Here is a 26641-nt window from a genome sequence, read left to right as displayed (position 1 = left end):
GGCTGGCAGGGGTGGGCAAGGGATTCTCAATGCCAAAGCATGTTTTCAAGAGAGCTCAGGAGTCAGATGCCCCGTGAAGGGCATTCGCGTGTCACGGCACAGAGCACAGACAGGCAGACTTGGGCGACCATGGGTGAGTTACTAAACTTCTCTGTGCCTCAGTTTCCTCTTTTGCAAAACGGACACGCTAACACCACCCTTCTGGGATTGCCAAGAGGATTAAATAAGAAATCCATGTATAACACTTAACACACCACTGCCAGGGCTACCAGATGTAGCGAAATTACCCTTCTTCCTCTCTGTGGTCCGTGTGTAGAACTGTGAGAACGTGCTTCCCTCAACCCACGACAGCGTGTTCTGGCCTTTAATAGGAAGAGAAAACCAATGTGAAAAGTTGGTGTCTAGCCTCTTTATCTGAAAAGATGAAACAGGGAACACCCACCTTGTAGGGCTAGGGCGGGGGTGACAGGTAAGGCTGTGGAAAGCCTGGCACAGCGGAGAAGCCCGATTGCTAGCAGTGGGGTAGGACTGCAATCCTAAGTGGCGAATCAGACCAAGGACTCCACAGGACTGCATTTACTAAGACTTAGTTCACTGTTATTCCCCTTTAACACCGCCCCCCCTTCAGCTCAAAGGCTGGCATTCAGTTACCGCCCCGCAGTTCTAAGACCGAGAGCATCTTTTCCGTCCATTTCTCTGGACCAACCCAAAGCCATTTCATAGATGTAGATCTGAGCTATACCTGGAATTCATTTAATGATCTAACCCCACGTTATTCTTCCGTAAAAAATGTTTTTAGATTTATTTATTTATTTTAGGAAGAGAGAGAGAGTGTGGGGGTCCAGGGCAGGAAGGGCAGAGGAGAAGAAGAGGGAGAGAAAATCTCGAGCAGACTCCTTGCTGAGCGCAGAGCCCGACAAGGGGCTCAATCTCATGACCCCGAGATCGCAACCTAAGGCTAAAACCAAGAGTCAGACGCTCAACCGACTGCATCACCCATTATTCTTTTTTAAAAAAATATTGGATTTATTCATTTGACCAAGAGAGAAAGGGAGAGAGAGCACAAGCAGGGAGCAGTGGCAGGCAGGGGCAGAGGGAGAAACAGGCTCCCCACGGAGCAGGAGCCCGACGCGGGGCTCACTCCCAGGACCCTGGGATCCTGACCTGAGCTGAAGGCAGACGCTTCACCGTCTGAGCCGCCCAGGCGCCCCACCCCCACATGATTCTAAAATCAACTTCCAAGGCCACCAAGCGGGGACTTGTAATTTAAATAAATATCGGCCGAGCGTCTACTGTGTGCCCAGCGCTGTTCCTGGAGCTGAGGTTACAGCAGGGCCTCAAATCAATAATCATCTCTGCCCTCAAGCAGCTCACGTTCTAATACCCTGGCACTCAGCCAGGACCGAATAAGGCGCTTGCGCAAGTCAAGGTCAATTGCATCATGCCTAGCTTTCTCTCAGGTGCTGTTCTGGAAAGGACCAGGCAGGTCTTTATTTTCAAAGCAAATGGTGGGTTCTACCCCCATGGAGGGGTAACTAGAGGTCTGTACCTACGTCCAAATGCGTGGCTCAGGAAACGGAAAACTATTTGCGCACTGACCCATTGTTGAGGTCCTTGAGCCAAACATGCCTGAAGCCAAGGCACCCTTAGACTTCCCAATTTCACGAGCCAATAAAACACGCCCCTCTTAAGTGTTTTTGCCTCAACCAGGTTGAGTTGTGTTTCCGTCAATGAAGTGAGCTATGTGGAGGATTGCAAGGGTCCTGACGATTATTGCTACCTTCTCCTGCATGACCATTATGCTACAGGCCCCGCGAGCCACAACCCGTGTCCACCGAGGAGGGAGTCCCTGTCCCTACTCGTAATGGTCTCACCACAGTCTCATAAAGAGATGGACACGTAACAGTTACAATCCAATTCCATCTGATTTTCCTCAACCTCTCCTCCTTGCTTGAAATAGCCTCTCCTCTTTTTTCCACCATCCAAATTCTCATCTCACCCTGGCCTGAAGGGGCCAAGTTCACCCTCCTTCATTGACCGCTGTTTCCATGGGGATCAAACCATCAAGCACCCACTTACGTGAGGAGGGGTGTAAGACACTGCATGCCCTACCTTGCCAACGGCACTCACAGCTTGTGGGGAGTGAAGTGTGTTCACGCCGGTACGTGATAATAATTAGTCCGTGTTTTTGGAATTCATTAAGTCATATGAATAGTCTGGCTGGTGACTGGCAGGGCGTGTGGGGGTGAGGTGGGGGGTCAGTGGCATTGTGCCAAGACAGAGTAGCCTGAAACACGTTCTTTGATGAACGTTCATTTCTCAGGCCTGAGAGAACGTTAGAAACATCTAACAACACGAGCTGCGTCTTGAATCTAAACAGGCCCAGTCTGTAGCTGGCTCATCACCAGGCCTGTAAGCTGGAGTCTCCTGGGCACCTATATTCTATCTGCTTGATACTCCTTTGCCTGAGCCCGCATACCACGGGCTGTGGGCTTAAACAACAGACATTTATTTTCTCACAGCTCTGGAAGCTGGAAGCCAAGGCCAAGGTGTTGGCAGGGCTGGTTTCTTCTGAGTCCTCACGCCTTGGCTTCCAGATGGCCTCCCTCTCCCTGGGTCTTCATGCAGTCTTTCCTTCTGTGTGTGTTTCTGTCTGCGTCCTAATCTCCTCTTCCGTGAGGACACCAGGTGTCACGCAGGAGGGCCCACCTGAATACCCTCGTTTTACCTTAATGACCTCTTTAAAAGCCTTATCTCCAACTAGGGCACCTTCGGAGCTTCCAAGGGTTAGAAGTTCAGCATATGAATTTTGGGAGGACACAATTCAGCTGGTGACAGGCTTTTCCTGACTCGTTAGAGTCATTCTGTACCCGGCAAACACTATACATGCCCCCATCTCATTTCATTTTCCCGAGAGCCCCATAAGGATGGCACTATTGGGGTGCCTGGGTGGCTCAGTCACTTACGCGTCTGCCTTCAGCTCAGGTCATGATCTCCATGTCCTGAGATAGAGCCCCGCGTTGGGCTCCCTGCTCAACGGAGAGTCTTCTTCTCCCTCTCCCTCTGCCCCTCCCCCCTGCTTGTGCACATGCTCTCTCTCTCCCTCAAATAAATAAATAAAATCTTAAAAAAAAGAAAGATGGCACTATTAGTTCCATTCTACTGATTGGGAGACTGAGGCTCAAAGTGGTTGAATAAATTGAACAAAGTTACATGGCGGCTCAGTGTAAGACCCAGGGTTTCAATCTGGTCTGGCTGACACCAAACCCTGTGTTTTTTACCCTCACCCTGAAATGTCTCCCCTAACGTGGCCATGCTTGAGATGATTTTCGGTGTCACAAGATGAACTTTGGAAAACGAGATTAACACTTGTACAATCATTTGAATGATTTTTTTTTTAAAGATTTTTTTTATTTATTTATTTGACAGAGATAGAGACAGCCAGCGAGAGAGGGAACACAAGCAGGGGGAGTGGGAGAGGAAGAAGCAGGAGCCTGATGTGGGGCTCGATCCCATAACGCCAGGATCACGCCCTGAGCCGAAGGCAGACGCCCAACCGCTGTGCCACCCAGGCGCCCCCATTTGAATGATTGTTATGGAAAAGTAAACTCATCCGCCAAACTCATGAGTGCTTAGGATGAGTCCAAAGTGGATTTTCAGGTTTAGGAAGGTGAGTGGAAAAAAAGGACCATTGAGCGGGCAAGGCTTGCGGATGGCAAAAATGCCGGAGTTCACTTGACAATGACTGAACTTGGGGGAGGAGTGACTTCCGTAACATTCAACTCCATACAAACATATCACAAAGCCACCACAGCCACGCCTTGTCAGCTTCCCACCCGGACACACGTCTCCTGAAAACATATCTAATGCCCACCACGCAACAGTAACAAGGTCTTACTTCTGCCTGACATGGCACAACCACCATACGAACAACTGATGTTGCTCTAGAACTTTCCATGCCAGAGAGCACCAACGCTCTCTCTTCTGCGTTTGAGTGATATGCATTCTGCAGTCTTCTCCTGGCTGATTTACCCAAACAGAACACTTCTATTCCATCCTCCTCCTTGCTTTCAATCTCCCTCACTCTCTCTCCCCCTTACCCACGCCCTGTCTCCAGTCCGATTTTTCCCACACCATGTGCCTGCGGAGGAGTAAGGTAGCCAGGATACCATCAGGACTTGGCTGGAAGAGAGGTTTGGATGACCGGTTCAGTCTCCTTCTGACCGTCCCCCTTCCCCAGAGGATCTGCTGTATTGTTTCCCTGTAACCCGCAGCAGCCAGCGTCTTTCATCGGTTCTTCCCCGTGGATTGTGGGGCTTTATTAGCAAATGAAAATGGCCCCATTCCAACTGACATCAATGAGGTCTCAGCTAGGAGCAGGACCGGAGCATTTCCTGCCGCTCCAAGGCTCAGACGAACCAGTTTGAAGAGATGCCAACTGGCTTGACTCAAGCGACCAGTGAGCTATTTTTGACATAAAAAGAAGCTGAATTTAGCTGATAACTGATTGAAGAAATCTTAAACACAACTAGTTGGGGGGGTGGTTAACATCTTGGCACTGGTGGCAGATAGATAAAGACACTGAATTCGGTCAGCCACGAGGTTTTGAAAGCAACTAATTGAGTTCCGTCAAGTAACCAATTGTTTGCAAAACGACTGTTCGATTGAGTCGTGTCTGTGTATTTTCCCCTCCCTCCCACCTTTCTGCTACCTCGGGTTATGTAGGAACACAAAGCCTTAATATTTTCATGAACCAGAAGTCGGCAGAGTAACAAGAAAAATCTCATAACACACTAATAGAAAGTGTTCTCTTTATCGCCGAAGGAAAACCAATTTCAAAAGTTAGGATAGAATTTTCTGGAATGTTGTAAATATGTACACAGAATCTAAGGTACAGAAAATTATATCTTTAAGTATACGCCAGATTGGGGGTGCCTGAATGGCTCAGTCAGTTGGGCATCTGCCTTCCACTCAGGCCAGGATGCTGGGGTCCTGGGGTCCTGGGGTCCTGGGATCAAGCCCGTATTCAGGCTCCGTGCTCAGTGGGGAGTCGTCTTCTCCCTCTCCCTCTGCCCCTCCCCCCTGCTCATGCTTTCTTTCTCTCTTTCTCAAATAAATAAATAAAATCTTTTAAAACATAAATATACGCCAAATCTTTTTTCAATAATTCAAAAAGGATTCATTCAATCCACCACCCCTCACCTGCCCATTTCTGCTCGTTCACAGCAGCCTTATGTTGCAAGGCGAGAAAGCGTAATTCTTTTTCCTTGAGATCTGGAGAACTAGACACACAGAAAGGTCGAGTGGTCTGCCCAGGGTCACACAGCAGCCACCAGCTGGCCCAGAATGGCCCATTTCTGTTTTTCAAGTCTCTGCTTCATTTTACACCCTCGAGGGTGTTTGGTGTGGTTTGCTAGAAACATTTACCGGAAGTTCCTGTGGCTTATTTTCAATCCTATAAAATGAGACACTAACTAAGTAGAGTTTTTCTGTTCGGTCCTCACAACCACTTTTCAACTTTGGACTTTGTATCCTTGACCAAAGTCTGGCCAACATGGTCGTAGCGTAATGCAACAGTAATATTCTCATTGGTGACTCTAACAGCTATCAGTACTATGGGTATCACTCCACGACTAGCTGTGCCATGTGACATCCCTTTCAATCTCCATCTCAACCTTTGCAAGCCAGCCTGTATGTCCCCATTCGACAAACAAAGGAACTGAGGATCGGCAAGGTCAAGGCTGCCCAAGGTCAAGGCTGCCCAAGGTCACACATGCAAATATGGCATTGAAAATGTTTAGTAAAATCTGCAGGGCGTCCTCTCTAAACGGCAGCACTTCTCTGGGGCTTCTACCTGATAGAAACTCTTGCACAGAGAGTAGTAACCAGCATATATGAAGAAGCAGGTATAAAGATGTTTACTCTATTGTTGTTTACAATGATTAAAAAAAAAAGGAAACAATCTAGATACCCATCAACAGAGAAAGTGACCTTGAGCTATTTACTTAATTCTGTATGCCTCAGGTTTTTTTTTTTCAAGAGTTATTTATTTATTTTAGAGAGAGAGAGAGAGCATGACGCAGGGAGGGGCAGAGGGAGAGGGAGAGAGAAACTTTAGCTGACTCTGGGCTCAGCAGGGAGCCTGTTGCAGGACTGGATCTCAGGACCCCGAGATCAGGACCTGAGCAGAAACCAAGAGTAGACGCTTAGCCGAATGGTGCCCCAGGTTGTATTTTTTTAAAAAATTATTTTAAGTAATCTCTATACCCAGCGTGGGGCTGGAACTCACAACCCCGAGATCAAGAGTTGCACTCTCCACTGACTAAGCCAGCCAAGGCACTCCTGTATGCCTCAGTTTACTCATCTGAATAATGAGGTAACAATAGCAACTCTTTCATAGGTGTGAGAATTCATTAAATAAATGCACTTCATAAATTCATTAAATAAACTGCTTGGCACCTGGAAAGCGCTGTGCATGCCTTAGCTGCAATTATTATTATATAATAACTTGCGGGGTAGTGATTAGGACGAGCAAAACCTGTTTATGATACCTGCAATTATATATTGTATCTATTTACCAGTACTAATGAAATACAATTATCAGAAATATGTGGAAGGGGAAAATAGCGAATTGTAGAACCATATACGCAATATGAGATTCATGCAAACTAAGAAAAAACACAAACTCCATTTTTATATCACTCTTGGAGAAGTGCATATTTTATGAAAGTATAAAAATGCAACTGCAGATATTTGCCAAAATCACGATAGTGGTTACATTTAAGGAGTGGAAGCGAGAAGGCGATGGTATCAGAAAAGGGAAAAGCACTTCAGCTTTATAATATTTTACTTCCGTTATTTAAAAAAGGATTTGAAGCAGATATGACCACAGGTTAATTAGTGTTTTCTTTCTGGGTGTTAAACACACGGGCATTAGATGTAATAACCTGTGCACTTTTCTGTATTTACAGAATTTGTTCCAAGTGTAAAGAAAGGGCCCACAAAGTCTCTGTTTATGTTGCTATGAGAAGCTCACACTCAGCATATTTGCGATTTTCCTTGCTATCCTCCTGTTTCTTTGGCTTCTTTCCTGGTGGGGAGGAGGGATGGATTTTACTTGCTAATGACCAAAAAAGAAAAGCATTAGTCTCTGTCCAAAAGTATGATGAACTTTGCAAAGAACTAGGAAGTCACTTTCAAAACACATCTCCAGGGAAGAACCCAGCGATCAAGGTTGTCTCCATAAGGTATAGAGACCTTCGACCACTCCCTAAACCGCACAGCCCCCTCTCCTTTGCCAACCTGAAGCTCTCTCAAAGGAACGCAGAGAAAATAACTTTGTCGAAGGCCACACCCATAGTTTATGCCAAGATAAGATTAATTTAAATAAACAATGCTCCAACGCACTTATAAAAGGGAATGGGTGTTTAGCCAGAAAAGTTCATTTCAAAAGTCAATAGACCTTTTATAGTTCGTGCAGTAGCCTTAAATTTGTAAATGCCACCCTACTTTTTAATATGACCACAAACATTTTCAAGTTTAATGCAAACTTCCTTCCTTATTGAGGTCTGCCCACATTCGGAGTGGCCGAATTCTGGGTTTAGGCATTTGCTTCCACTGTCAATCTCTCTCTCTCTCTCTCTCTCTCTCTCTCTCTCTCACTCACACACACACACACACACACACACACACACACACACAGTAGTCACAGAAATACCACTTCTACTTGTACGCCATTACCCCCATCTATCCTTTTGGAGAAAGCCAGGATTAGAGAATTTTAGTGTCCTTCTCCTTTTTCAAAGGTTACAGGTTGTAAGCTTCTTCCATAAAAAGCATTCCTCAGTTATTTTTCTAGCAATGGGAGAAGACACCATGACCTACATCAGGAAAGAACCTGGCAAAGGAGAATGGTCTAGCAACTCAGAGTGAATAGAGCATGACTATTTATTATTAATTCCGATATTAGTAGCAAACATTAAAAGCTAATCGTCCCTGCATGTTTTCCAGGTGTCAGGCAAAATCCTGGGTATTGGCGTGTTTTGTCACATTTGATCCTCATAGGAAACCTTTAAGGTGGGTCCTAATATCAATTCCATTTTAAAGATGGGAAAAACCCAGGCAGAGAAGTTCAGGAACTTGCTCAAGGACACAGACCTAAAAAGGTCGGGGCTCAAGATATGGATTCAGGCACCTGGGCTCTCACCCCCTAAGCCATGGCTATATGTTAAGTATGAAAGGTTACCATTCAAATCAGAAGACATTAACTGTGCATAAATTGTATCCAGAAAATAGACCAAAGAGAGGTCACAGCTGGAAATGCCTGGGAAGAAGGAAACTGGACTGTGGGGGGAGGAGTGGAGCAGGAGACATAGTTTCATTATATAAATTTTTTTTAAGATTTTATTTATTTATTTATTTATTTATTTATTTATTTATTTATTTATTAGAGAGAGAGAAAGAGAGAGCGAGCGAGGGAAGGAGCAGAGGGAGAGGGACAAGCAGACTCCATGCTGAGTGCCACACGGGGCTGGATCTCAGGCCCCTGAGATCATGACCTGAGCCAAAACCAAGAGTCAGGCGCTCAACCCCAGGCACCCCTCATTATATAACTTTTTGAAGAGCTGAGATGTCATCTGTACAATATACAAGTGTATGTGAAACTAACACACACTCCAGCATCCTGGGTGTGCAGCGGCTTGGACATCTTGGGCTCTCAAGAGCTATTTGCTGACCTGGCCTTGAGTTAGTCCCACCTGCCAAAAAACTAAGATTCCTGGTATCTTCCTGGGGCGTTGTTCTGGTAGCGAAGGAATGCATTTGAAGTTTGAAGGCATCACACGGCAGAAGCCCGAACCTCAGATAAGAGGAATTTCGGTAACAGCCCCAGCTCCTATGTTTAAGGGATCCCCACAGGAATCTTAGCCCCACATCCGGATCTTAACCAAGCAATTTTCAAAGCCATATTCTCACACCCCATTACCTTTCAGGGCTTAGCACTGGCTCCGGGAATGGAGGCCTGCTAGGATTTATGGGAACTGCAGGGAAGAAGGGCAGGCTCAGGACCAAATCCTTTTGAAGCACCGAGTCCACGGGTGGGTTTCCTGTGAACAGCTAAGGGGTGTGCCTGACTGACTTCTGTCTGTCAAATCGACTTCAATGCCATCTGCCACCGTGTGTTCTAGCCAATCGTCTTTGAATTCACGGTAGAACCCGTTGATTCACTTTGGTCTGGACTTAGCTGTCCTCTTGCAAGCATTTTATTTTCATTTACTGATTGTGAGTGGTGGGGGGGGGTAGGCTGGAAATTAAGGGGTTGGAGAGGGACTTGAGCACTTGGGAAAAGGAAAAAGGTGGAAGAGGAGGAGGGAGCTGAAGCAGGGATCTTATCAGGCTTCAGAAACAGATGATCTGGATATGAAAGCATCCTACGAAGTATGTGACTGGGCAGGAGTGTCCCTAGAGCCTCAGTTTAACCACCTGTAAAATGGGGCTAAGGATGTCTCTCTGGCACAACTGATGTGGGGATGAAATGAGATGCCTTTTTAAAAAGATTTTATTTACCTATTTGAGAGAGACAGTGAGAGAGAGCAGGAGCAGGGGAAGGGGCAGAGGAGCAAGGATCCAGAGGCAGGGCTCCATCCCAGGGCTTGATCCCAGGGCCCTGGAATCATGACCTGAGCGGAAGGCAGACGCTTAACCAACTAAGCCACCCAGCCACCCCTGAAATGAGATGTTTTTAAAGGACTCTGCCCGTGGTGAGTGTTCATCAGATGGGGACTACTATGTTGAAGCTAGGGGGGCAGGGAAGGTGATGATGGGGGTGGGGTGCTGTTAAGAAAAGAACCGCTAGATAAATAAATCGGTTTTTTTTTTAAAGGCACCTGGGTGGCTCAGTCGGTTAAGCATCTGACTCTTGGTTTCAGCTCAGGTCATGATCTCAGGGTCTTGAGATCCAGCCTCACACCAGGTCCTGCACTTAGAGTCTGCTTGGGATTTCCTCTCCCTCTCCCTCTGCACCCCCACCCCCACATTCTTTCTCTCAACTAAATAAATCTTTTTTAAAAAAAAAAAGAAGAAGTAGAAGGAACCACAAGAACAACAACCGTTTTCTAATATTTTATCAATTCATTTAAAACTTCTGGGGCGGGACACCTGGGTGGCTCAGTTGGCTAAGCGTCTGCCTTTGGCTCAGGTCATGATCTCAGGGTCCTGGGATCGAGCCCCATGTCCGGCTTCTCCCTCTCCTTCCTGCTCTTGCTCTCTCTCACTATCTCTCTCTCAAATAAATAAATAAAATCTTTTAAAAAAATGACTTCCGGAGCCCTTGCTGGCTCAGTCCGTAGAGCATGCAACTCTTAATCTCAGGGTTGTGAGTTTGAGCCCCATGTTGGGTATAGAGATGACTTAAAAATAAAATCTAAAAGAAAAAAAAAATTGCTCCTGGCATAGGCAAGACATGCAAAGGGCAAAACAAGGGCAAAAGTACAAAAGAGTATAGAGTCAAAGGAATTTTCCCCCTCCTGCCCATCCAGTTAGCCTCTAGAAGTAAGACTGGAGGCAGGGTCACAGTGTCTCGTATAACCGTCTACGCGTTAGCCCACATGACCGCATTTCCTCCCACAAACAGGAACACGCTGTACAAACCGTTCTGCCCTTTGCTTTTATTTTTTTTTTACTTATATCTCAGAGATCTCTTCTCACATACAGACAGAAGCCCCCCAGTCTTCTTTTATTTATTTATTTATTTGTTTATTTATTTATTTATTTATTTGACAGAGACAGCCAGCGAGAAAGGGAACACAAGCAGGGCGAGTGGGAGAGGAAGAAGCAGGCTCCCAGCAGAGGAGCCTGATGTGGGGCTCGATCCCAGAACGCTGGGATTACGCCCTGAGCCCAAGGCAGACGCTTAACGACTGTGCCACCCAGGCGCCCCCCCCCAAGTCTTCTCTACAGATGCATAGTATTTTACTGTTCCTTTTACCATAGTTCATCTAATCAGATTAGATTATTAAAACCGATCATTAAACCGATCAATCTAGCAATTAACCATTAAAACCGATCAATCTATCAATATTTTTTTTTGCTATCAAAGCAGTGCTGCATCGAATATCTTTATACATCTGTCATTTTGCATATGAAGAATTGATTATACCTGTAGAGTCGCTATCTGGGGGGGAGGGGTGGAATTGCTGAGTCAAAGTGCTCTGCTCTCCAGTTTTGGGGGGCTATCCCAAATTCCACTCCCCCCCCCCGTTGGTTGCAACCATCTACCTTCTCCCCACTCATGACTTTTGAGAGTGCCTGTTTCCCACACCCTGGCCAGCACCATGTGTTGATTAAACATGTTTATCTTTACCAATCTTACTGGTTTCTAAGCTTTAAGAAAGCCAGGCAATCATGACTTAAAGAAATAGGACTCATCAGCCAGCTGCTTGGGTCATTCCAGAAAGCCAGACATAAAAAGCAAGTGCTCTGGGAAATGAACTGTGTGCTACCAGTATTTCTTTCCTGAAGGCCCCTCCCTGATCTCCACACAGGAGCACCTGTTTCTCCCGCTTCTAGAAGCAGAAGTGCCCCGCATGGGTCCCCAGCCAGCCTCTCCCCGCAGGAGGCTACCATCACCCTGGTATTGCCACAGGCAGAGATGTCGTTTTCTCCCTTTCTGGTCTGCACTGCAGGCAGAGTTTAAGGCCTGGGGAGGAAATGACCTCTTATTAATAAGGAAGCTTTGGAAATGTAGATGGGGTGGAGGCTACTTATGGGGGCAGCGTGGTCAGATGTTAATATTCTCATCACTTAAGGAAAGGGGCAAGCGTGTGGAATTCCTACCCTCTTTGTCAAACCAAAGAAGTGAAACGGTTGGAAGATGAATGTTGGTAGCTCTGAACGGCGAATTATGGAACATGACGCTTTTCATTCAGGTGTATTTATGGGATTTCTATTTACCTAATAAATAGAACAATGGATGAACAGCTGTTGCAAAGGGGGAGGCGTGGGCTCAGGGGGCAGGGAATAGAAATCTGTCATCCAGGAAGGGAGCTAGGTGGTTTTAGGAAGGATTTTAACGTTGGATGGTTTGCCTTCTTGAAACCCTTGCTAACTGTTGGCAAGGCTTTCTCCTGGGCTCTCAGAACAAAGGTGGGGATCAAATGGGCAGAGGGCCTGTGCAGAGCCTGGTATGCATGCATGGGCAGTAACCCACGGGGTGGACGGGCTGGTAACTGGATATGCCAACCGTCCCAGTGGACAGTCCAGCTGACTGTGGAACTTTTGAGCTCTTCGTAATCTTGCAGCCTCTCCTCCTCTCCAACACACGCCAGTCCTGGAAAGGCTGGCGCTAATCCAATGCAGGACTTCTGGATGGTTCTTAAAATGTCCTTCTCCCCTTCCTAAATTTTCTCCAGGCCAATGCAACCTGCTGCAGTTGGGTTTTCCATAGTCAAGAACGTTTAAGTTAAACAGCAGCACATTCTAAGCCCAGAAGCTAAAGTAGAAAGGAACAAGGGAGGGGGGTGCCGAAGAGGAGGGGGGGAGGAAAACAGGGGTGGGGGAGGGGATGCAAAATGGTGTAAATAAGGGGAAAGACACCGGAAAGACGGGGGGGGGGGCGTTGAAATCCTGCAACTGTGAGGAGAAAAAGAAAGGAAAGAAGAAAAAAAAATTGAGCATCTAATGGGAAAGAGGGAATCCAGGAGGGAAGGCTGCCAGGCAGGCAGGCAGGCTGGCCCGGGAGGGGAGAGGGGAAAGGAAGCGACGGTTAGGGAAAACGTGATGAAAGGGGGGAAAGAAGAGATAAGACAGAAGAGAAAGCGGGAAAGACCCAGGAAAAGCCAAATGATGGAAAATTAAGTCCGAAGAGCTTTGAACGGCGATGTTTCTGAAACTCTTTCCAACACGCTGCTACCACCCGCTTTTGTGGCGGCACCGACATCTCAACTCTTAAATGAGCTTTCGCTCCGCTCACGTCTGGGCACAGAAAGGCATTTTCGATGAAACCTCATCACCGGGCTGCAGCCAGAAGGCCATCGCGGCGGTGACGGCCGGGGGCGGCGACAGCGGCCCCAGCTCCCGCCGTCCTGGCCGCTGGTCCTCGGGCCTGGTCCCTTTCTCTCCGGCTGGCGAGGCCACGCGCTGTGGGACAGAGTCCCAGGCCTGCGTCGCGGCCTTGCTTCCCGGCGCCCCCGCTGCCCGCGCCTGGGGACGGAGCCCGCGAACGCCCGGCGCTCAGGGGCGCGCGCGGCGCTGGCTCGGGTCCGCTAGGAACCCACAAGCGCCTTTCTCCGGCGGGCGCGCTTAGGCCTCTTTACAACACAAACCTATAATTTACACATTTTGATTCCGCCTGTAATTTCGCCCCCCCCCCCCGAGCTCCGACGCCATAAAACTCGTGGGGCCTGGCAAAGGGACCCCCACCCCACCCCCAAGGCCCCAGCTCTCTCCGAAGGTCCCTGCGCTCTCCAAATAATCGCGTGGACGGCGGCCAAGAATAACTCGAAAATAAACACAACTCCCGGGCCTCTGAGCGCAGGCATTGGGTCCCTCCCGGCCCCACCTGGCTCTGGGGCCTGGGGGGGAGGAGGGGAGGGCGCGCCGAGAGCTCTGCGCTCAGAGCGCTGCCCGGAACCCTAGAACCCTTCCTGGACCTCTATTCAAAACCCGCGTCCCTCTGGCTGGCCTTTGTCCCGCCGCCTCTCCTAGCGCGAAAATCGTCTGGCTTCCGACCTCCGTCCGGAAAAAAGAACAACGATGAGAAAGACCCAGAATGAACTGGAGAGAGTTTTCCCCTCTCAACTCCGGGGCTTTCCCGATTAGGAGATCCCAACCTCACGCTCCTCTTAACACCCCGAGGTCTGAGCGTGTGGGTGCGTGCCAAGGCTGTGCACAAGTACAATGGCGGCGGTGTGCCCTCATTTGCGTGTATATACTGAAGTGCGTACTCACTAACGCGCGTGCAAATAACCGTGTGTGCGCAAAGATGATTCTGTCTACAGATAATATTGCGCAAATCAGCCGCGGCGCGGAAAGTGCAAACAGCATACGCAAACGGTTCTTGATGTGCAAATAATTCCGACGTGCCAGCTAGGTGGGGTGGGCTCCTACCTCTGTGTGCACATAATTCTTTGGGCAAATTGTCCCTTGGGCAAGTGATTTAGTGTTCGCGCCCATGAGTCTGCCGCTGCAAACAACTGTGCTGATGTGTGATGCCCATGCAGAGCCAAAGAAAGGGCTCCAAAAAATCGTTTCTCGGTGGTGGGTTAGACTGCACATCTTCGGGACTGCCCAAGTCCCGAGAAACAGCGCGTAAAAGAAAAATTGCCTTGCTTCCCCCGCGGGCGCTGCCTGCTCCCCGAACCGAAGGGAAAGCGGAGAGGGTGGGTGTGTTCCGGTCCTCTCTTTGCCTCCCCCAAACTTGCCGCTCCGCGGGGTGGGTGCGTTCCAGCAGCGGCGTGCGTTTGCACAGCCCTGCGCTGCGCCTCGCGAATTCCCTCGGACGCACGGTCTCCTAGGTGTCCAAGGGTAACTGGCTGCCGCCACAGAGCGCCCACACCCTACCAACGTTTCCCAGTGTCCGGGAGTCTCCTAAAACTTCCCCGGGCCTGTTGCATCCAGCCCAGAGCAGCGCCACCGGGAGAAAGCGAAAGTCCTCGCGTTTTGCCAAGGGCTCGATGCGCGCTGCAAACGCCGGTCGGCAACCACTGGGGGAAAAGTGGGGATAGCAAGCCCATGTGTCCCTCACGGGCACTGCAATGGCGAAGCCTGCCCTGGCTAAGGCAGTCAGTCCCTCCCAGTGCGCACACGTGTGCCCAGAATTATAATACAATATAACACATCGTAATATCGGATATTATACCGCGTTTACCTTCCATTAGGATGTGTATATTGTGTTAGGCTGTGCTTATGTGTTTGTTACGACGTGCTGTGATATTGTATCTCTCAATCTCACTACCATGTGCCGCGCACCTACTGGCTTATTTGATCCCCGCAAAGACCCTGGAGGCGGGACTCATTTCTCCCTCTGCGCATTGGAGGTACGGAGAGGAGAAGCGTTTGCCCAGCATTATAACCCAGCTAGAAAGGGGCAGGGCTTGGATTGGAACCCAGAACCTGAAGACTAGCCGTAGGGGTGAGAAGCAGACATTCCCCCCTCACAGCTGGGTAGGAAGATATCCTACACTCCGTGCTGCTGTTTCTGGACGAGACCAAAAATATAGATGTATTTTATTGTATTGGCACCGGGTGGGTGAGACCAGCGGCTGCCAGGCTGTGTTCCACAGCCCTCTGGCTGAGAACCCAGGGCAGACATGGCTTGCTTCTCCTAACAACCCTTCGAGGGAAGGTGTGTTATCCTCCTGGTTCACAGATGAGGAGGAAGTTCAGAGAGGTTAGATAGTTTGCCCAACGCCTCTCAGCAAATGAGGGGAGAGTTTCCGGTCAGGCATTCAGACTCCAGAACGATTTTGATTTTGTTTACTACGTTCCCAGCCCCACCCCAAAGCATCCTGGTTTAATCGGAGTCTAAGGGTAGGTGGAAGCCGGCTGGTGGAGAGCAGGCTTTAGTGAGAGGATTGGTTAGAGGCAATAAAAACTCTGGATCTCCTCTCCAAGAGGAAGGAGGTCCATGAACCCTAAGTCAAGCCTTTGGAACCATGACTGGGGTCCAGGACCTCACCTGTGACTCGGTTACTGTTCCGCAGGCTTCCTGGGGAGGGGGGAACAACGGAGCAGAGGATGGATTGATCCTTCATGTACCCTAACCTCCCCTCCTCTTTGTGTGCTGCTGGAGGACACCGTTTCATCCCCTCCCTCCAGTTGTGAAAGCCAAGGGGTCACTGTGCCCTCACAAATGTCCCCCAGGACCAGAGGACCGTAACCTGCCTAGGTCTTCAGGGAGCGCCTGGGGGAGGGGACTTGTCCGCCTGGCTTTTCAGACCTTCCTGCTGCCAAGCAGAGCTCTACACCCGGGAAGGGAAGGACCGGGAAAGGAATTCGGACCCAGCCTGCCTGGATGATTCGACCCCTGGCCCCTGGCCGGCCGGCCGGGTTTCCTTTCCAAATACCCAAATGGTTGGGGAAATTTCGCGCGCGAATTCACTGGGCTTTGTAAGTGTAAAATGGGCCTTTATCCTTAGGCTCTGCCAGAGACATGATGCCAGAGAAACCCTCTCCCCCAGAGGGGCCTTCCAGGAAACGAAAGGGTCAGAAATTGGCGCCTTTGCCACAAAACAGTATCCGCTGGAGGCTGAGATCTGACAGACACTTCCGAAGCTGAAAAAAATTCGACAGAATTGTCCCCAGCCCGGCCCGACTGTCCCTGCTGCCCACTGCCTCCGCTGGGTTGAAGGGGCACACCGCGGCCAAGGGCGGGGAGGGGGTTGTTTGCACCGAACACACGAATACAGGATTTTTTGTTTTGTTGTGCTGTGTTTGCCTTTCAAGATAAAATGTGTATCTATACCTTCCTTGGGTAAATGGGGCTGAAAAAATTAGACAATGAGCCAGACATTTGGGGCTTAGCTTCCCCTCCCCTATATATACTTAACGATCTGGATATTTGGGGAAAGTTTGGAGTTCGAGTGTCTGCATGATTAGAAGGAGCTCTTTAATTTTTCTATTTCTGAGTGTATGGTGGGGAGTTGGCGGGGGGAGTCTACGAGTGCCTCCATGTGGGAAACCTGGGGCCGAATTTGAGGCTCTTCCCTAGGCCAAGAAATCGGCTTGACACTTCCATTGAGAGGAAGCCCAGCTGACCATCCTTCTCACCACCGTCTTCACCAGACCCCTCTCTCCTCCCTCCATCCCAGCCTCGGGGAAGAGGGAAATTTGTCAAAGGGAAGAAAAAACATCACAAGTATCTGGAAATTTTGGGAGCCGGTATATCCTTCGGAGTCAGGGACGCAATATTTCACTCTTGCTAATCCAATCTGGACAGTTGTCCCCATAAGAGCAGATTTTGACCGGTTGGCAAATCCAAGAAATTCTGGACAATTCAATATTAACATCCAGATACTTGGCAATTCCGCCCGTATAATGCCAGAGGCATGGGACGGGGGAATTTGTAACAAGGTGGCGATTTCAGTAAAAAGCTCAGTGGCGTTTTTCGTTTTGTCTCATTTCAAAATGCGCGGTCGGGGCTGGCATTTTCCCCTCGGCCACACTGGCGGGGCACTGAGAACAGCCCGGCGGTGGCGGCTAAGCCCCCCTGGAGCAAATCCCTGGGTCGGAGGAGCGGGAGACGGGGCCGCTCGGACGGGAGGGTCGCTGGGTGCGCTCAAAGCAGATTTACCCGCGCGGACCCAGAAAAGATGACATAAGTGGCGCTGACGAGCGCTGCCCGGCTGAAACGCGCCTAAATAAAGGGTCCGCCGGCAGTGTGGGCCAGAGGGATTGCCTCACACTCCGGAATCGGGCCCAGACACGTTTGGAAATGTTTTGCTGGCCGCCCGCCCCGCAAGGGCGACAGCCGCAGCCGGCAGCCCAGGCAAGACTGCGCCGCTGGTCACAGGCAGGCGCTGAGCGGCGGCCACTGTGTCCTTCTCCGCGCTGGCCTTTTTTCCCTTCTCCTTCTTCAGTGCCCTCCCCATGTGTGTGCCCCCTGGGGGCAGGGCTCCGTCTGCAGCGCCCCAGCTGTGACCAGAAAGGCGTTACAGAACCGCGCAGGCAAAAGTTTGGCACCGAACGAGGCGCTGTTATTTTCAACACCGGTCTCCCCCCAGTGATGGACGGGCTGCTCAGGGCAGAGGACCGTCCCGGTAACAGCTGGGTCCTCAGAGCCCAGCACGGTGCCTGAAAACAATGGAATATTTATTGAATCAACGGATGAATCCAGAAATCAGGCTTTCAATCTTAACTGCATCATAATCCCCCTCTGGGACTCCGCATGTCTCTCCCTGGCCTGTGTCCCCTCTGTAGAGTAAGGGGGCAGGCTTGTGGCCCCTGCCAGGCTCTCACGACTCAGTCATAATAAGTCATAACCACAAAAACATCTGACACTCATGGACCACCTATGCTTTTCATGGAGCCTTATGTTCATCTACTCCCCGGACCATTCTTAGGGGTAGATACTGTTATATCCCCATTTTACAGATGAGCAAGCAGGACTCCAATACACAACTCAGACCACCTGGTTCATGGAGCGAATTCATGACTGTGGGAGTCCTGTGCTCTAGATGTCGCATCCGGGGTGCGATGACTGCCGTCGCCCCCCATTTTTCTCCACACTTTAAAAACAACCCTACACAAGTCCTCCCAACAGCGGGGAGAATCTGCTTCACCCCCAGTTCTGTATCTGGAGCCAATCAGTCCAGCCAGACTACACCCAGACGCTTGAAGGAGGCTGTAGCCAGCCCTAAACTTCTGGATCAGGACTGGGACCCCTATGGTCTCGGGCTGCTGGGTTCCCGCGCTCTAACTCTTGAGGCAGAAGAAAAGGGTTTTCTGCTTTCCGGCCCAACGCCTCGCATAAAAATACAGCTCAGAATCCCTAAAGCCCCCGAAGAACCTAGAGTGGCCGCAGGTTACAACGAAAAGGGTCCTGAGAAAGGTCACCCAGAGGCAGATGTGACCCATCTAAGGCCCTGCGCCGTCGCGCCGTGTGCCACACCCGCATCTTTACGCACTGGCACAACTGTGCCGGGCGCGTTGGCGCAAACCAAGATCCTGCCAGCCAGTCTCCAGTCCCGCCAGGCTCCGGCCACTGCACGCTAGTCAGCGTAATGAATGGAGAGAGAAAAGAAGGGGTGGGGAGGGAGGGGGCATTGTGACGGGGGTGAAATACCTTGGAAATAATACACTGAGAGAAGGAAATATGGACAACAGTTTATCAGCGCCCCCGCCCCCATTGCCCGCATGTTTAAAACCCCTAAGTAATTTTAGATTGTGTCTTCAGTTAATATATCTCTCTCCCTTTCCCGCGGGTTGACAGGGAAGCGCCGTTGCTGCAAGATGTCTGCAAAAAAGGGTCTTTAAGAGTTTCCACATTGTTTAGCTACACAAATGTGTTTGTGGTTCCCGAGGTCCTCCCCCTCCCCCACCCGCCTCCGAATCTCATTTCACTTTATGACTCCAATTGTTTGAGGATGCCCGCGCCACATAAATCCTGCTTCGAGATTAATCTCTCTGCTCGCTCGCGCGGGGCGCAGTGATTTTTTTTGGAGTTCTTTAAAAGAGGGCGCCGGGCGGAGATTTATTAACAAGGAAAAATAGTTTATTTTTATAGTCGACCTCGGAAAAGTGGGGGTGGGAGTGGGCCGGGGAAGGGGAGTCGCTCAGATGGATAAACAATGAGGCTGGAGGGGCTGGGGTGTTAAAGAGCATTTCAGCTAAGCGTGGGCTGGCGACTTGAACTTTTCTCCTGGCTACCCCGCAGCTCGGCTGTGGATGCGGAGCCAGGCCTCTGCGAGGCCACGCCAATAACGGCGGGGTGCGCGGGTGTGGGTCTGCTGAGGGACCGTGCGTGTGCGTGCGCGCGCGCGCACCCGTGTGCGGATGAGACTCCCACACAGCCCTGGGGACCAGCCTCTTCCAGAGACGCGGTACCCAAAGGCGGTCCCCAGACCAGCCTCTGCCCGGGGCTCGATCTTCCCTTCAGTTAAAGTGAGGTGGTTTTAGTATGATCTACATGGATGGCCGTCAAAGGGCTGCAGAGCAGGGGATGCTCTGCCCGAAATTGGGAACTTTGGTGTATTTTCCTGAAGAAAATTCATAGTTTTCATCAGCTTGTCTGTGGATACCTTGCCATCCAAAAGGTTAAAGGCTCCCCTAATTAAGGAAGGAGCAAAGCAGGGCCTCTTACCTCCCCATGTTGCTGGCAGCTGCCGCTTTATGCAAGTTTTTGTCCTTCAAACCAGCTTAGCACGTGTCATTAAAAACTAACAATGACCAGAAGCCAGCACCTTAACCTAGGACGTTTTGGAGGTCGATTTGGGCCCCATTTTGGACTCCTGATACTTGGGGATTCTTACCAGCATTAGATTAAGAGCCAAGGGGCCTGAGCTTGGCTTTCAGCCTCTAACTAGCTATCTCGACCTTGAGGCGATGGCAGCCCTTCCCTGGGGCCTCAGTTTCCCTTTAAGCATTTGGAAGGGACGTTTTTGAGATGTCTACGCACTGATGTGCTGTCTTTCACAGCCAGCTGCCTTGAGGGCAGATGTAGGAGAAGAACACCCCAATCTGGAACGCTCCACCTTGCCCGCCAAGGATAAGGCCCTGAGGTCCTGGTGGGGAAGGGGGGGTTCTTAACCTTTCCGGCAATGTAGACCTTTTGAGAAGCTGATAAAGGGGCGCCTGGGTGGCACAGTGGTTAAGCATCTGTCTTCGGCTCAGGGCGTGATCCCGGCGTTATGGGATCGAGCCCCACATCGGGCTCCTCTGCTGTGAGCCTGCTTCTTCCTCTCCCACTCCCCCTGCTTGTGTTCCCTCTCTCGCTGGCTGTCTCTATCTCTGTCAAATAAATAAATAAAATCTTTTAAAAAAAAAGAAGCTGATAAAAAGATGGCCCTTCTCTGCACCAAAGAAGAAAAAACGCACTTCGGTAGTCGATTTTGCATCTAATTTTCCAGAGTCCCTGGACAGGTGAAGGTCCCCTGCTTAAAGCGAAGAGATAGAGCACAGACTCTGAGCAGTGCCTTAGGAAGGGGCTCGCCCCCCCCCCCGCAAAGCTGACTAGTCCCGAGCCCCGCTCAGTGCTCCCTGGCGAGCAGAGCAGGGGGAGAGGGTGACAGGAGTACGCCCCTCCTTTGATTCGCAGACCCTGGCCGAAGCCGGAGACCGCCCGGCACCGCGGCGTCTGTCTGTCTGCGCGTCTGCCCGCGGGTCCCTGGCCGTCCCGAGTGAACTGGAAGAACGCTGGGAGCGCGCTGGAGCAGCGCGAGGGCGCGCCCTGGAGAGGCCTTCCCGGGGGCCCAGATCTGGCCGCGATTTCCCAGGGCCCATTCCCAAGCAATCCTTTGGGGTGCTGGAGTTAGAAGCCGTGGAGGCACACTTGGCTGGCGTCTGCCAAGCCTTTCTGCAGTTCATGGATTCGGGGTTTATTCCTCCCAAACGTCTTCCCCCAGGACTGGGGACACCTGCTCAGGGCAGAAGCAGGCCATGGTTCAACCTGCTCGATCCCACCTGGGTCCCCTTCCAGGGGAATGCACATCCCAGGCAGCTGGGCTGCTGGTTGACTCTATCTAGACAGTGCCTGAAGTTTCTAAGAATAGACCACCCAAAATAAGGCTCTTTCTATTTTTAAACCGATTTTTCAAATGATCACCTTATTAAACCCCAACAAGCGACTTAGTCGCTATTAGCATTTGTAGCTGCAAGATGAGGAGGATGGGCCCAGAGAAGTTAAGCCACTAGCCCAAGAGTGCACAGTAAAAACTGCAGAGTCCGGAGTCAAACTCAGGGCTTCAGACCTCAAATCCCTGTCATTTTCTCACGCACCACAATCAGCTTCTTACTACAGGCCCTTCCACCCCAACACACAGGTACCCCAACATGCGAGCTCACGTCGCAGTGGAAGAGAGTGCACGCCGGTCCTGGCCGAGCCCACGAGGGTCAAGCCCCGCCGTGGGAAAGTGACAACGCACCTCAGAGGTCGGGCACACCTCACAGGCACACCCTTACCGACAACTTGGGGTGCACACCTCCTCTCCTCTCCCTGCCCTCACAACACCCCTACCCTGCAGCCCGGGGCTGCCAGGTTGCACTGACCCCTGCCATCCCTTCCACCTCCACGCCCCTCCCCACCCCTCTGGCTCTCAGAAAATGCCAGCCTTTTGCAGGCCCAGAGGGAACACTGCCCCGAGGGTACAGGCACGGCAGTCGCTCCCCACCCCCCTGGTGCCTTACCTGGTCGCTGGGCCTGCTCCGGCAGCCTAAGGGCGGACTTGCGCGCACCCTGGCGCAAAGCTCTCCATCCAGCATCCACTGGCCTCCAGCCGCGTTTCCGGTTGTAGCACCGGGCGCCCCCCGAGTGGGCCCGATAAGCTATCGGCCGGCCGGGCCCAGGAGGGGCGGTCAGCGGCGAGCCAGGGCACCTCTGGCCGGCTCCCGGCTCCGGGGGCCCGGCTGCCTGCCAGCGGCGCACAGGACAGCAGCGAGATGCCTGCCGAGGTGTTTCTGGTTACAATCACCTCACACACAGGCCTACATTCCGCCCCCGCCCCCCCATCCTTACCATTATGTCTGAAGTCACACCTTCTCGGGGCCTGGGGAGCTTTGCCGGGGTGGGGGCAATGAGTGCCCGAGTGCGGCCGGAGCTGTTAATCCACAGAACTCCAGCAAGTCCGTAATAAGGAATATTTTGGTGGTCAGAAAATCACCATCGAGTAGACATAGTGCCTGTCCCTATAATCACCGGGAGTTTTCTACCAATTTATCCGGGGCTGCTGTGTGCTCCTGATTATTTTCTGGAAGGGCTGAGGCATACCGTTTAATGGATTGTTTTGTTTTCTCTTTCGGAAAATGGAGGGCTTAAGAGATACGAAAGGTTCTCGGGAGAAAACTACTGTTGGCCCTTACATGGTCTGAAAAATTCATCATATCGAGCGCTTATGTGCTTTAATTCTTCAAAAACGTCTGTGAGGCGCGAACTGTTATTTTCCTCGTTTTGCCGATGAATAAATGGAGGCTGGGGGAGGTGGTCGGTGTCCCAGAGTCACGCGGCTCTAGGAAGATCAGCCTTGCATGGCCTGGCACACAGTAGGTGTGTCATAAACGTGGAAAGCCTGAACCTTGGCAATGGAAGGAAAAGACATCCTCACTGCTCTGTCTTGGGGAGCCGTCTGCCACCTAAAAGGCGAGCAGTCAGACCCCAAAAGGCCCCATGCCATTTCGTCCCCGCCCTATGAAATGATTCAGGCCAGAAAAGAATCCCAACCGAATGGCCCTTGCCTGGCCCTGGGATTTTGGCCCAGGGGTCCCGCCTGCCTCGCTGTGGCTGAAGTAAGGCTGGTACCTTCCCAGGCTTTGGTAAGCACTACAGCCAAACCGTTCGGGGTTCCTGCTTAGCCGGGTGTCCCAGGGGTGCGGGCTTAGATCCCAGCCACCCCTCTCCAGGCTGGGTCTTGTTTCTGCTTGGTCGGGCCGAAGGCCCGGGGCCCTGGCCATGCCTCTGGGGTCACTCCAGGCTTTGTTGAACCTCCCCCATCTGGAGAACAGGGCTGCCCAGGATCCACAGAGCAATTAACCTCACCCACCCTCTGCCTACCAGTTTCCTTAAAATAAATGTGACAAACGTGAGCCTAATGATCTGCGGGGGAAGATCTATATGTTTCAGGACCGTAACACATGGCTCCCTCCGTCCGGCGGAGCACGCCGCCCTACTTCAAAGAACAGCCAGTGGGTGATAGCACAGAAGTTTCCTGGCTTTCAGGAAACAAACAAACAATCAGCCAGGTCCTTTGGGGGCAGCGTCACAGCCACAGACACTGACACTGAGGATAATGATGATGGTGATGGTGGACATTTATTGACAAGTGCAGGGTTCGGTGCTAAGAGTTTTGCACACTAACTCATTTTTTTAAAAAGATTTTATTTATTTATTTATTTATTTATTTATTTATTTATTTATTTGAGAGTGAGAGAGAGAGAGAGCACGAGTGGGGAGGGGAGGGGCAGTGGGAGAGGGAGAAGCAGACTCCCCGCTGAGCAGGGAGCCGGAGGTGGGACTCCATCCCAGGACCCTGAGATCACCACCTGAGCCGAAGGCAGATGCTTCACCGACTGAGCCCCCCAGGTGCCCCCCAGGAACCCATCAGGTGCCCCACTAACTCATCTGTTCTTTGCAAGGACTCTTACCAGGCTGCCTATACAATCGCCCCATTTCACAGCCAAGGACTACCAAAGTCACGTACCCACACCCTCACCGCTAGTAGATACAGCAGGATTTGAACCTGATCCACCAGCCTTTTTCAATCAATCAATCAATCAAGGATTTAAAAAAAATAAATGCACCTGATAAAAAAACTCAAACAGGAGAAGAGGACAGTGTGCAAGGACTGCGGACCAGTCGTCCTCTGCTTCCCTCCCCCCACTCCCAATGCTGGCCCCCAAGTTTGTGTTTTCTGTATCTTTTTATATTCTGCCTCCTTTTAAATTGCAAATGCACCTCCCACTATCAAGTGCTTTTCGCTTTGCATTTTTAGTATTTGGCTGACTTGCTGATGAGTTTTGAAAGTACGGGCTTTCAATCACTGATCACCGCACAGAAAAAGAGAATGTGCCAAACAAACAAACAAACAAACAAACAAACAGAAAAGGGCATTGGTGGGGCTGGTTTCCCAGGGAACAGTGCGGGGTCAAGTTGTGCTCAGGGTCATTTCAGCTGCTTGGGGACAGAACTGGAGGGAGGGAGGGAGGGAGGGAGAAAATGGAGAGGCAGGAGTGAGGATCTGGAAGGCTTAGACAGCTCTTACATTCCAGCGGGAGATAGCAGATGTCCCCGGAACAAAACATGCTCATCCGCTCTTGGCACGGGGGTGTCACTGGACTTGCATTTCAGAGCAGGAGATCTTCAAAGCCTTAAATGGTCTCTCAGAGACCGGGCAGGGCCAAAGCCGCTCTGTGTCTTGGGTGGAGGGGCAGGCTTTCAGGGCGGAGGGCTGAGCGCCACCGGCAGCCCGAGGGACAGCAGGAGCTGGGGGGACGAGGCTTGCCTATTTCGGTCTGGCTTCCCGTGTGACCTTCCCTGCCAGGGTGCGGACAAACTGAAGCCATCAGCCTGTTCATTCCATTCCTCCCCACCAACCCCAATATGGTCACCATCTATTTTTTATAAATTCCCCTTGTCTGCATTGGGGCTCAGATCACTCCTGCAGAGTTACTCTCCCAAAGGGTGTTTGTGTTTGCATTCATATGGTGTATAAACATGGAGCATCTTCTTGACAGACCGTAGAAGCTCTGGGTGGCCGCCTCCGGGCTGTCCCCGGGGTGGCAGACGGGGCGGGAAGGGCCAATGCAGTTCAGAGAAGCTGGAGTGGCGAGGACACAAGGCCAAGGGTAACACTTTGGTGAAGAGTTGGGGGACCCACAGTATCTTGTCCCTAGTTTAGAACAAGAATGACCAATGCTTTTGCCTGCCCGTCACTGTTGCCTGCCCCCCAGGGTCTAGCTCTCCAGCAACGAAGAGCGATGTCTCCTTCCTCTTGGTCCTCCTCTCCTGCCACCTTTCACTCGTATTCTCTTTTTCCCTGCCCCTGTGTGGTCTCCCTCCGTCCCTGCGTCCCTCCCTCCTTCTTCCCTTCCTGACTTTCCGCTTCCGCCTACCTGTCATGCTCTCCTCCCTCTACAGCCATCCCCTTTCTTCTTCCCTCTTTCCCTCTCTCCTCAGAGCTCCCTTTTTCAAGGAGGGAGAATTAAAATGAGAAATGCATGCCAAGTTTCTGGGGCCTTCCAAATCAGGGGCTTGGGGAGCTGATCTTAACTGAAATAGTGGGTCTCTTTTACAATACTAAGGGGGCTCTAAATCGACACAGCCCAACCGGACAGTTTGCAGTTTATTTTCCAAGTGCGTGCATGGCTCTTACACGTTCTACGAAGTTTTCTAAAGCAATAACCAGAAATGTGGACCACTATTTAACACGTCTACAGCCGTGAAATGGGTCACAAGAAACACGGTTAAGGGCTTAGACGTGCCGAAGTAGGAGACTGGTAACATTATGTTTTATCTGCAGATGGAATACAGTGTAAGCACTAAAAATCCGATTTTAAGCGAGGAAAATAGATTGAAGGTAGTATGTATCTTTATGATTCCATCTTCTTCGTGCCCGTGCACCTGTGGGTGTGAACTACACACCCATGAAGAAGGAGGTGTGTGTATGGTTTCGCTTACATGTGGCATCTAAACCCAAAACGAACCAAACGAAACAAAACACAACTCATAAATACGGCGAAACGGGTGAAGGCGTCAAGAAGTACAAACTTGCACTTAGTAACAAAATTCAGTCATGGGGATGTTGTGTACAGCACGGTGCCTCTGGTCCATATCGCTTTGCATATTGGAAAGTTGTGACGAGTAGATCTGGCACGTTCCTACCGTGTGACGGGTGGTCACTGACCTTAACTGCGGTGATCATTTCGAGGCACACAAATTTCGAATCATTAGGTTGTTCACCGGACATAGAATATATGTTCTATGTCGATTATGCTTCCATTTTATTTATTTATTTTTAAAGATTTTATTTACTTATTTGAGAGAGAGCGCGCGAGAGCACGAGCGAGAGAGCAAAAGCAGGGTGAGGTGCAGAGAGACAGGGAGAAGCAGGTCCAGGCTGAGCAGGGAGTCCGATGCGGGGCTCGATCCCAGGACCCCATCCCGGGACCCTGGGATCACACTCGAGCAGACAGCAGACGCTTAACCGACTGAGCCACCCAGGCGCCCTGATTCTACTTCCATTTTAGAAAGGTGCTGTGTATCCATCGAGATGTTAACAGTGAGGGGTAGGATTACAGAGTTTGGGAGCATTTGTACTTTTTTATCTCCCGCCTCCAAATGGCTGTCTTGAAGCAGCGTGATGAAATTATGGTGCTTTTTAATGCTGTCCTTTCTACGTCTGTATATGTTTGAAATTTTTTCATAATAAAATATTTTCACCATGGATAGTGATGCAGGTTCTTTCATAAGTGCGGCCAAGGGCAAAAGATATGGTTCAGG

This window comes from Ursus americanus, chromosome 30 (genome assembly GCF_024610735.1).
Source record: "Ursus americanus isolate L20-20 chromosome 30, mUrsAme1.1.p, whole genome shotgun sequence".
Taxonomy (NCBI): domain Eukaryota; kingdom Metazoa; phylum Chordata; class Mammalia; order Carnivora; family Ursidae; genus Ursus; species Ursus americanus.
Note: the sequence above shows the minus strand (reverse complement) of the source record.